Below are 10,815 nucleotides of genomic sequence, written 5' to 3'. Positions count from 1 at the left end.
CTCAGTGAGGAAACTAATCTCCTTTCATGCTTGTCCTCTGTCCTGACCAGCAATTTCTATGAACTCAGTTTTGATACTGCTGTCTTTTGGTCAAATACAGATAACTAAGGATTAAGAGGATACTAGATGAAAGACTTAAAAAAAAGACAGGCAAAATCTTGTGGTTTTATGAAAAATATCTAAAATTCCAAGAATAATCCTGGTAAAAAGTCCAGGTATGTTTGACAAAGCACGGCTAGATAGTAATGGAAGTCAGGTTTTAAATAAGAGATGATAGATACTACTTTGAAGAGACCAAACTATGCAGTTCTTATGTCACAGAACACAGCACATGAGAATATTATGCAAGCTCTGGGATGATAAGAGAGTGCTGACAAATGGAACAACAGAAAAACAGTGACAAAACTCCACACCTTCAAAAAAGCATTCCTCAATTTTGAGAATTTGTAAAAAAAATTACGTTATCATGTGTTACATAAAATATTAAACTATGCCACAGGAGAACCATATGTTTAAGCATAAAAATTATTTACTGCAGAAATTTAAGGACCTCCCTCCTCTGAAATTCACGTACATCAAAATCAAACATAATTCACAAACTCTGAAGCGTGCCAAGATACTTTCTACAGTTGGATGTAATACATTTATTTTCAGTAATACTTAACTTTAAAACTACTCATGATTTCAATCATCAAGTATTATACTTAAATGTGGACCTAAAGAGATGGGGAAAAGATATAATTCTTGCCCTTTACAAAACAGATAAATCTATATTCTCCATGTCTTTGTCACGTGGGATGTTTAGGAGCCACTAAAGTGACACTAGTGCCACCTTTACCATAGAGTAACCAGAATTATCATAAGATAAAAGCGAGCATCCAAGCAACACAGTAGTCAGACCTGACTGAAATAGCTTGGGCTCGACTTTAACATCTCTCTAAACGCGCTTTCCAGCGTCTTTAGTGATTCTGCGCTCTACAAAACTGTGTGAAGCAATACTGACATCGAGTGGCCTCGCTTGGTATTTTACCTCGGTTACTGCAGGGTTCGAGGGTTCCGTCTAGATCTGATACTGCTCCAGGACGTGATGGGGTTTGAATTGGATAATGTTAAATACACAGTTTAACAACATGTTCTGTTAAAAATAAAACATTTGAAGCATCAATAAAAGGTTTATTTGCTACGTTTCAAATGTGCTTACTGGTCCAAACTTCAAAACACCAGGTCTATAGATAGATTAGCAAGATACTGAACCATGAGAGCTTCTAATGCTCCAGTACAGTCTGCTTCCAGCTAATCTAATGAATCAGAAATGCAAGAGCAGGAAAGACAAACATAAATCTGATAATGCAACCATCCTCTTAACCTCCATTCCTTACAGCTGTCAGCTAATAAATTGCCACACAGTTGCTAATAAATAAAAACAAATTAGAATTATTGGGAAATTATATTAAATTATTTTAGCACACCTAAAATAAACACAAGAAACCTAGCGGTGTCCATCTCTTAAGGAAAACATCTGTAAAGAAAATCTAACTTTTTCATTCTCTTAAGGTTATTTATAGCAGTAGTTTGAAGGTCAGCATATCTTTAAACTAGTAAAGAAAAAGAAGCTTATCTTTTTTTCTTTTTAAACTAGGAATAAGTGTCACAGAATAGGCTGGAAGCTGAGATTTACAAATTCATACATTTGAGGATGCATCTTCACATACACTGTGACAAAACACATATGCTGACATTAAGCACAGAAATATCTTGTGGTAACCTGGACACAGACTCAGCTGTCCAACAGAGATGCTCTTTAAGGTCTAAACATCAAAAATGCAGCTTGAAAAAATGTTTAAATCACAAGCATCAGTTTCATCATATCATTTTGCTCATCCAGATATTAAGACAGAGTGCATAAACCAGATTTTCCAGTTACTGAGTGCACAAACCAGACTGTAAGCTACACAATGAAAGGAGACCCTTTTAACTTTGGAAACCAACAGATCCAAAGTCAAACGACCTCCTTCCCTTGTGTCCCTCATGGGCTGGCTGGTGCTCAGCAGCCTGTGGAACACAGCAACCACACCACAGAGGAATCTCTCCACTGGCTTTGATTCTACCCTTGGCTGCCAGAGAATGAGGTTCAAAACCTCTGATCACTCTGTATCCCCTTCCATTCCAAGTTGGTGGATGCTGAGCATTTAGATACAGTTTGAAGAAGTATCCATCCTCATGTCTGAGACCTAATCTGCAAATGACAGTCAGGGGACCTGGCCTACTAAAGGCTGTGATCCTGATGCAGCTGGGGAAAACAAATCTGACCCCCATGACAGGGCTCCGTTTTTCCTGGAATTTGGGTGCAACCACTTTGTGAGTTAGGCAAACAGCAGATAGATCTCAACTGTAACTGTTCAAAATGTTCAACCCACTGTTCAACCACTGAAGTGGTGACACATCAAGTTATATTTTACCTGAATTAACATAATGTTCTCATAAAACACAGAACATTTATGTGCTCACTGACTACAGCTTGCCTTGTGAGAGAATTATTTGGGAACAACTATTATGAAAAAAGGATTCCTGAAGAATTTTATGGCCAGATATCCTTAAAATCATAGAACCCATTAAGAAGGAAGGGACCTCTAAAGGTTATCTCATCAAAACACCTTCTCAGAGAAGAGATAACTTCAAAGCCAGATCAAGTTGCTCAGGACCTTGCTCAAGAGCATTCTGCAAATCTCCAAAGCTGGAGATTCCACAAGTCCTTGGGACAAACTGTGCTCATGCTTAACCTCTCTCACTGTGTTTTTCCCTTACCCCCAGATGTATTAAACCAGAATTTTCCCTGCTACTGCTTGCAACCATGCCTCTTGCTTTTCTGCTATACAGCTCTGACAAGGAGCTAGTTCTGTTTTCTCAATTGCCTTCCTTTACTTGTTCCTCATACGTAAGACTCCTTTGCTACAATTAACTTCACTTTCAAGTGGACTCAAAAAATAAGGCTGTCTTATTAGAAAAAAAGAACATACAGGAAGCTAATCAAGACCGTAATTATCTTTTCTATCAATATCCAATGTAAGCTGATTCTAAGCCTTCAGACACAAAAAGTGTACTAAATCTAAGTGCAACAAACTTCACTTACTGTAGCACTAGCAATGTGTGACTACAGAGAGAGCTACATCCATGCCACAGTAACTCTAGTGCCTGTGAGACTGTTGAAAACATGAAAACCTTAGCTGCCATCAGGATCATGAAAAAGAAGAGTTTAAATAGTCATATAATAGAACAATAAACCAAATTTCAAGTAAAAGGAAAAGAATGCTGAAATGTGATATCACTACCCTTTGACTTTGAAAGAAACACTTTCCTGTAACACCTTCTGGGTTACTATTTCTCCACAAAAGCAAACGCTACATTAAACTCTGTGGGCAATGTAGGAAGTTTTTCACATTCTTTTTCTTGAATATTACAGCATCTTATGGCAGAGGGATGGGTACCACATCAAAGATTATCCCAATTTAGATAGCCTTCCTTCAACAGTAAGTTTTTGTTCTGACACTCTTGTAGAGAGAATATACCACTATCTGAATAATCAGCAATATCTTGCCTCCAGACTCTTCAGAAGACAAAAATCCCTTATTTTGCATCCCATTATAATCTTATCATACTCCTTTTCCTCTGTGCAAAAGTCTCTAGATGCCTTGTTTCTACCTACGGTTACTACACTTCTATTTTACAGACGCACATCATTTGGTGTTAAGTGTTAGTTAGAAAAACCTGCAATTCTAGAGCGTCCATATGCTTTACTCACTGGCTTCATTTCATCCATCTGAAATGGGTGTCCTAATCACCTCACTAAGGAAACTAAGTTGACAGTGTATTTATAAGGCAGAATATTAATCCAGATCTCTAGGCTGTCATAATATAAATCACATCAGTAACAGATTTTACAACATGAAACAGAAAATATGGCCATTCAAAAAGGAAATTTTATGAAATGTAATCATTAAAATTTAGTATTTAAATAGCTAATATCTTGCTGCCCTCAGAGATGGCAAACCAATTGAATTCCACGTCCACAGCCAAGTAAATTCCAAGAAGCCCATGGGACAGCTGAAATAGTTCTTGAAGACCCCAATCTAAAAGCATTAACAAGTTCACATAATCTTTTGTTTCCTCATTTTAATTTAAAATATCTGAAAAAAATATTTTATGAAACTACTACCTTGTACTCCGCATACTCTACAAAAAGTTTCACATGAAGAATGCACAGTGTGTACTAAATAAAAAAAGGGCTTATGTTTCAAACATGAGCCCAAAAAGTATTAAATGCTTTCCCTCCCCAAAACTGTTGTTTGCCAAACTGACTCAATAATCATCAGCAAGTACGTATGACAATCCAGTGTATTATACGCAATGTTACCCTCATGGCTAACAAGTTATAGAAAATAAAAACTGGTGCTAATAACAATCTAAATTGTAACCTCAACTTTTATCAGTTCTAGAAATAAGCCTGACAGATATATAGGAATAATTTTTTTCTGAACAACTTTACTGCTAAAGAATATAGGAAACTCAGAAAACAAGCAGTTGTAATGAACTGTCTTGCTTAGTTCAATAAAATGTCTCAGCATTGCTTGGGATTTAGTGAACTAAACACATACAAAATACTTAAGTTTGAAAGAAAGTACTTTAAATCACCCCATACATGCATTTGCAACTTATTAAAAAAAAAAACAAATTAAGTCCAAATGCCAACAGCTCAGAAACAAGCCTAACTATACCCCCTGGCGTACTTACCAACTGCTTTGAAATCGGGAACCTTCTTGTTAGTTCTCCAGCACTTTTTTCCAAAGTGGCAGAAACAAAAACAACCCAATCTGTATACAGTAACTCAGAACACAGTGAGTGACTCTGCATGCCAGGTCCTTAAGAAACCATGAAAATATATAAAAAAGAGATGGCATATTTAAAGACGTCATACAGACATGACCATATATTTTATTCAAAGTTCTCACTTCACAGATACGTATTCCCCGATTCCCAAGACACAGTCCGTGTTTTAATTTGCATAAAACCCACAAAATAATTAAGATAAGAACCCAACTAAATGCAGCTACTTGCATATTTCATGCAATGGTGTACATTTATACCACTGATTATAGAAGAAAGTAACTCCATTTACGATCAGACTTGCATGGCCTAGACTCATACCATTTGAACATTTTTGCCTCAGCTGTTGCTGGTCTAATTACTGCAGAAAAATCTGTTCTAGGAGACCTTGAGCAATGTGTTCTGTCTCCATATCTCTGCTTCAGATACTAATTAAGATATACACCTGTTCTTCTGTGATTGCTACTGACCTCATTGATGAAGAAAAGACTGTCATTGTTTCAGTGAACATGGGAAAAGCAGTGGATGTAATCTATTTGGATTTCTGAAAAGCCGTTGACATGGTTCCTCACAACATCCTTCTCTCTAAATAGGAGAGATATGGAATTGATGGGTAGACTTTTCGGTGGATAAGGAATTGGTTGTATGATCACATTCAGAGAGCAGTGGTCAGTGGCTTGAATGTCCCTATGGAAATCCACGACGTGATCTGCCCCTGGGGTCTGTACTGGGACCACTGCTGTTTAATAATTTCATTAATGATGTAGACATCAAGATTGTGCCCATCCTCAGCAAATTTGCAGATGACACCAACCTGAGTGGTCTGCATTAAAAGAAGCAGGGCCAGCAGGCCAAGGGAGGTGATTCTCTCCCTCTACTCTGCTCTCATGAGACCCCCACCTGGAATACTGTGACCAGTTCTAGAATTCCCAGCATAAGAAGGATAAGGAATCGTTGGTCCAGAGGAGGGCCACAAAGCTGATCAGAGGGCTGGAGCATTTCTGCTGTGAGGACAGGCTGAGAGAGTTGGGGTTGTTCAGCCTGGAAAACAAGGCTCTGTGGAGACCTTATAGCAGCCTTCCAGTACCTGAATGGAGCCTACAAGAAAGCTGATGAAGGCCTTTTTACAGGGACATGTGATAGGAAGAGGGGGAATAGCTTTAAATTGGAAAGGGGAAGATTTAGATTAGACATCAGGAAGAAATTATTCACAATGAAGGTGATGACACACAGGTTGCCCAGGGAAGCTGTGGATGCCCCCTCCCTGGAGGTGTTCAAGGCCAGGCTAGATTGGATCTTGAGCAGCCTGGGCAGCAGGGGCATTAGAACTGGATGGTCTTTAAGGTCCCTTCCATGATTCTATCATTCTATGATTTTGCTGCTTTCTTACACATCATCTGTTACTCATATTAGGCGAATTAAAACTAGATGTTGGCAAATTAGGAATTAGTCTCTATAAATGCCTTATGGCTTTGAAACATGACCCCTTTCCTGGGGCTCTAGGGAAATTATATACAGCACGGAAAACGGTATTTCTTGGTTTTCATAGGAATATGAAAATGGTACCAACTAGAGGGTGAAGAACAGCTGATAAAGATGGGACAATACGCTTGGGGTGGCTGCAGTGTACAGTGTTTAGTCCTGCTTGAGGGATTATGGGGAAAGGAGATGACTTTTGGCCATGGTCCACTGAAAAGAAAATAATTTATTCATTATCAGGAATAAATTGTGCACCCTTTAATTAAATCCCACTTTTAAGATGTTTGACAAGTTTATTTGAAATGTGTTTGTCAGGGCAAGAGAAATACACCACAGCTACTGGAAGATTGTTGCAGAACATCAATTGTTTTCCAAAAGAATCACTATCTGACCTAGGCAGATCCAACTCTTATGAAATTGTCACCTCTTCTTTCTCACAATTAAGAGCACAGACAACTGAGATTGTTCCATGCTGGTGCTCTCTCCTAGGTACTTTAAAACCTGTATTTTAAAGATACATTGGTAAAACAGAAAACCAGCAATTGACTACATGCAAACTTTTCAAATACATTTTGGAAACCAAATGGGAAGAGTGTGTTTTTCATTAGATATGCATTAAAAAATTTACATAAAAACTTAATTTTTTTTTTCATTTTTCTTGGTTTCATTTTCTGTAACCCTATAAACAATGAGAACACAAAACCTATGTCTTACTGAACTTAAAAAAACAAACAAAGAAAACAAGAAAGAACAACCACTAAGGGGCTAAATTAATTCTTATTGTGGTTATGGGAAGATTTCTCCTGACCCCAGTGACTGCTTAATTGACTGTGGAGTGTTTTGTTAAATAAAAATGCACTTGAGAATGTGGCTGGATGATTTGCTGATTCAGGTGCTTATCAGTTCCTTTTGTTAATTTTTTTATTTTCACAGGTGATCTAAACCACTTTCTTTTGCCTTTTCCCCTCAGTTCCTTTTCTATTGCCATCTCTGAAATATTGAATTTTTATTTCTAGTGCTGATTTTGCCTTCTCTTCCACTGGTTTACAATTCATTTTCCTCCTCTTACGCAAGATTTCTACATTCTGACTCTCGTATTCCATACAAGTATTTCTCTTCCACTCTATTAACACCCGTCCCATGTGCTCAAATGTGCTGATACAATTATTTATTGATTGTTTTTCCTCTCACAGATGGGTTTTGAACTTTCCTGGATTACTTCCCTCAAATGAATCTTTCATTCAGAAATTTGCAATGTTTTTAAGTTAGATGTCAGGAAGAAGAGTACATAAAATAAGGCACACATAGCACAGATTTGCTGTTTTAATTTATAATTACTTCGAGTAATTTTTGCCAAAGCTGGAGTTGTAAAAAGATTTCACTGGAGGCGGGGGGAAGCATTCTCCAAGATATAATTATGTTTTTAAAAAATCTTACTTTAAGACACATCTTGAGACTATTTCTACATAAAACCTAGTATCCAGAATGAGAGAGATAAACAGATTAATTTAGAAAGTGCTTTTTCAGACTTCAAATTTCTTTGGTGCACTTATTTATGTATTTTGAATGAGAAACAAGATTGATTTCACCTACATGTTCTGACAGCAATTTGTCAGTTCCATATACCACTGCGGTCTCCGTGGACAGAAGAGCTCCATGTGCGCTCCTTTCCTACATTTCAGATACTCTCTGGCCAGGAGGAAACATTAAACAGAAGTTCATGAGCAGGTAAAGCAGTGAGATGTATGACGACCTTCCTTTACACAGTGTGGACTGGAAAGAATGAAGAAGAAGTAAAGGGAATGTACACTGGAAGATCAAAGATTTGGGCAGCTCTTAAAGGAGGTACCCACTTTGTTGTACCATGAGTCGATGATCCAGTGGGTCCTTTCCAACCTAGTGATTTTATGACTTCATTTTTGAGCTCTTCTTTTACCTCCTGCAGCCTTCAGCCATCAGATTTCAGTGTCCGATAAATGAGGGACCAATTTGCCATCAAACATTAATTTTATCTGCATACATAATTAATATCTACCATTTTGATGTTACCTTATTTGTATTTGTATGTTTATCTGTAAAGTGTGTTATTTAAAGAGCAAAAAACTTAAAACAATGTCAGTATAACATCATACTGGAAACACTGTGAAACTTGATGCTATAACAAAGGGGCATTTGAAAGGCAAATGGGACAAACCTGAATTGGACAAGGATTTTTTTATATATAAATTACAAAGAATTTTTAAAGTCCTAAAAATATGTCTTTACATACTTTTTCCCAAGTTTTCTAAATTATGAACTTGTATGTGTGGATGTCTTTCCACATGCAGACAAAATTTGTGCATGTGTCTGCACAAACATTCAGTCTGTGATATCACTTGTGTAAACTCCAGTAATGTATTTTTCTCCTTATCATGAACGTATTTTGATTTATGGCCTACTGAAAGGAAAAGCACTATATACATTACATAAATTAGCTGAATGTAAAAATTAAAATCTACATGGCTTTTCTTTAAATTTTTGAAATAGATTTTATATCATGTAGAGGTTATCTCTCAGACAAGTAAGATACAAACGTAGACTGACTCTAATCTTCTTGTATTTGGAAATACGATCTGATTGTACGTAAAATGTTACTCTATATAGACCCTAAGGGGAAAGCACAACTAAGGTCCCACAACTAACTCTGGTTTTGTCAGTTGCATATGTTTGGGCACCTCTTATAGCCTTCTTAATATCCTCATAATGTGATAAGGATATGAATTTAGTATGTTCAATCTACATTTTTATTCTACTTCAAAATCAGAAAAGAATGCAGAATCCTCATTTCCATCACCTACATTGAGACCCAAAATCCATTCATATTTTCATCTTAAAAATACTTTATAAACCTATAAATTATAAAGCAGAGTAAGGCCTTTGATTAGACAGCTGTGTAAGAAATCAACTGAATATTATGTCCTTCAGTAAAAAGTACTGCAAGTTCTCATATTTAGGATCATCTAGAACCAGAAAAACAATAAGCCATAAAATCAAAATATTTTGGTGCTTTAAAATCCATTTATTTCCATAGAAATGTAAGCTCATACGGTACAGTACATGATCAGAATTTGCTGTTTCTCAGTACTGAATATCCAAACGTTTCTTACAGATTTACAGTTCCACCTCAATTTCTCATCCCACATCCATGCAAACCAATTTGGTTTCCTGTTGTATAAGTCATCGTATTATGGACAAGCCATTTAACCTCTATGACCTTAACTACCGTAGCAAATCAGTGGCCTGTGTAATGAGCAGAAAGATGCACTTGTGTTAAACTGATGACATTGAAAGGGTAATCATTAATTCAAAACACCTCTAAAAATAAGGGTTGCATTAGAGCACACACACTACAAATCAGTTGTAAACAAAAACTAAGAGTAACTGCAAACAGGTTACCAAATCAGGCCTTTGTTTTGAAGACACTTGTCTTTTCCTATATTCACTGGCATACAGACTCTAAGTGCTAGTGCCCTTAAATAACTCTTTGAAATCTTGGAGTAACATATTACACCAAGTTGTTACAGAATGTGACACAACCACAGAAAAAATTAAACACATACAGGTTTCCTTTTCCTCCAAATTTTAGCTTTGACCCACTGCTTCTACTTCATTTAAATGAAATTTCTCATCTGATTTCCATTACAGAATGCTTAAAAAAAATAACAAACTGACAAGCCCATCTTGGACAATGATGCTACAAAAACTGTCCCAAAGGCCAAATTTAAAAGAAGGAATTTGTTGGCTGATTAAATATAATTATCTCTTTTCATTCTAAAGTGCTTGAAAATATCCTATTAAGTATAAATGCTGTACATTTTATCTAAACAATAAATAACTTCAAATGGAAAATGTAGATGAATACAAATTTGATTTTTCTGTTATTACAATGAATCCCAGTTCCTGTCACCACCATGCTGACTTTTGTCAGATAAGAATAGATAGCAAGAAAAACACCTAAACAAAAATGTCCTCTCCCAGTCAGTGCAGACAGAAACGTATTAAAAAAACCCGGACAAACAGTGACGTTCTCATTTGTTGCTTTGCTTCCACAGGTGATTGGAATTTCAAGCCTGGAGGCATTTCTTAATCTAAAATCTTAGCACATTCCAATACAGCTCTCCAAATGAATTAAAAACCTGTGTTCTTGCTGTTATGAAATATCTGAAATACCTGTTTTATTTGAACACCTCCACAGCAGGGCAAATCATAGCTAAAATAAAGGAATTTCATATTGTCTTTCAGTACAAAAATAAATTACAATAACATATTACACAGTAATAAAATTAATTTCTACGTTATCTGGCTTAATTATTGAGCTTAGCTGCTTTTCCCTGACTTCATTCTATCTAACCTGGTGAGGTAATTTTAGCTTGCATGGTATAAATCATTGACAAGATTAACAATATGTATTAAGAT

This window comes from Phaenicophaeus curvirostris, chromosome 3 (assembly GCF_032191515.1).
Source record: "Phaenicophaeus curvirostris isolate KB17595 chromosome 3, BPBGC_Pcur_1.0, whole genome shotgun sequence".
Classification (NCBI taxonomy): domain Eukaryota; kingdom Metazoa; phylum Chordata; class Aves; order Cuculiformes; family Cuculidae; genus Phaenicophaeus; species Phaenicophaeus curvirostris.
This window is presented reverse-complemented; position numbering follows the sequence as displayed.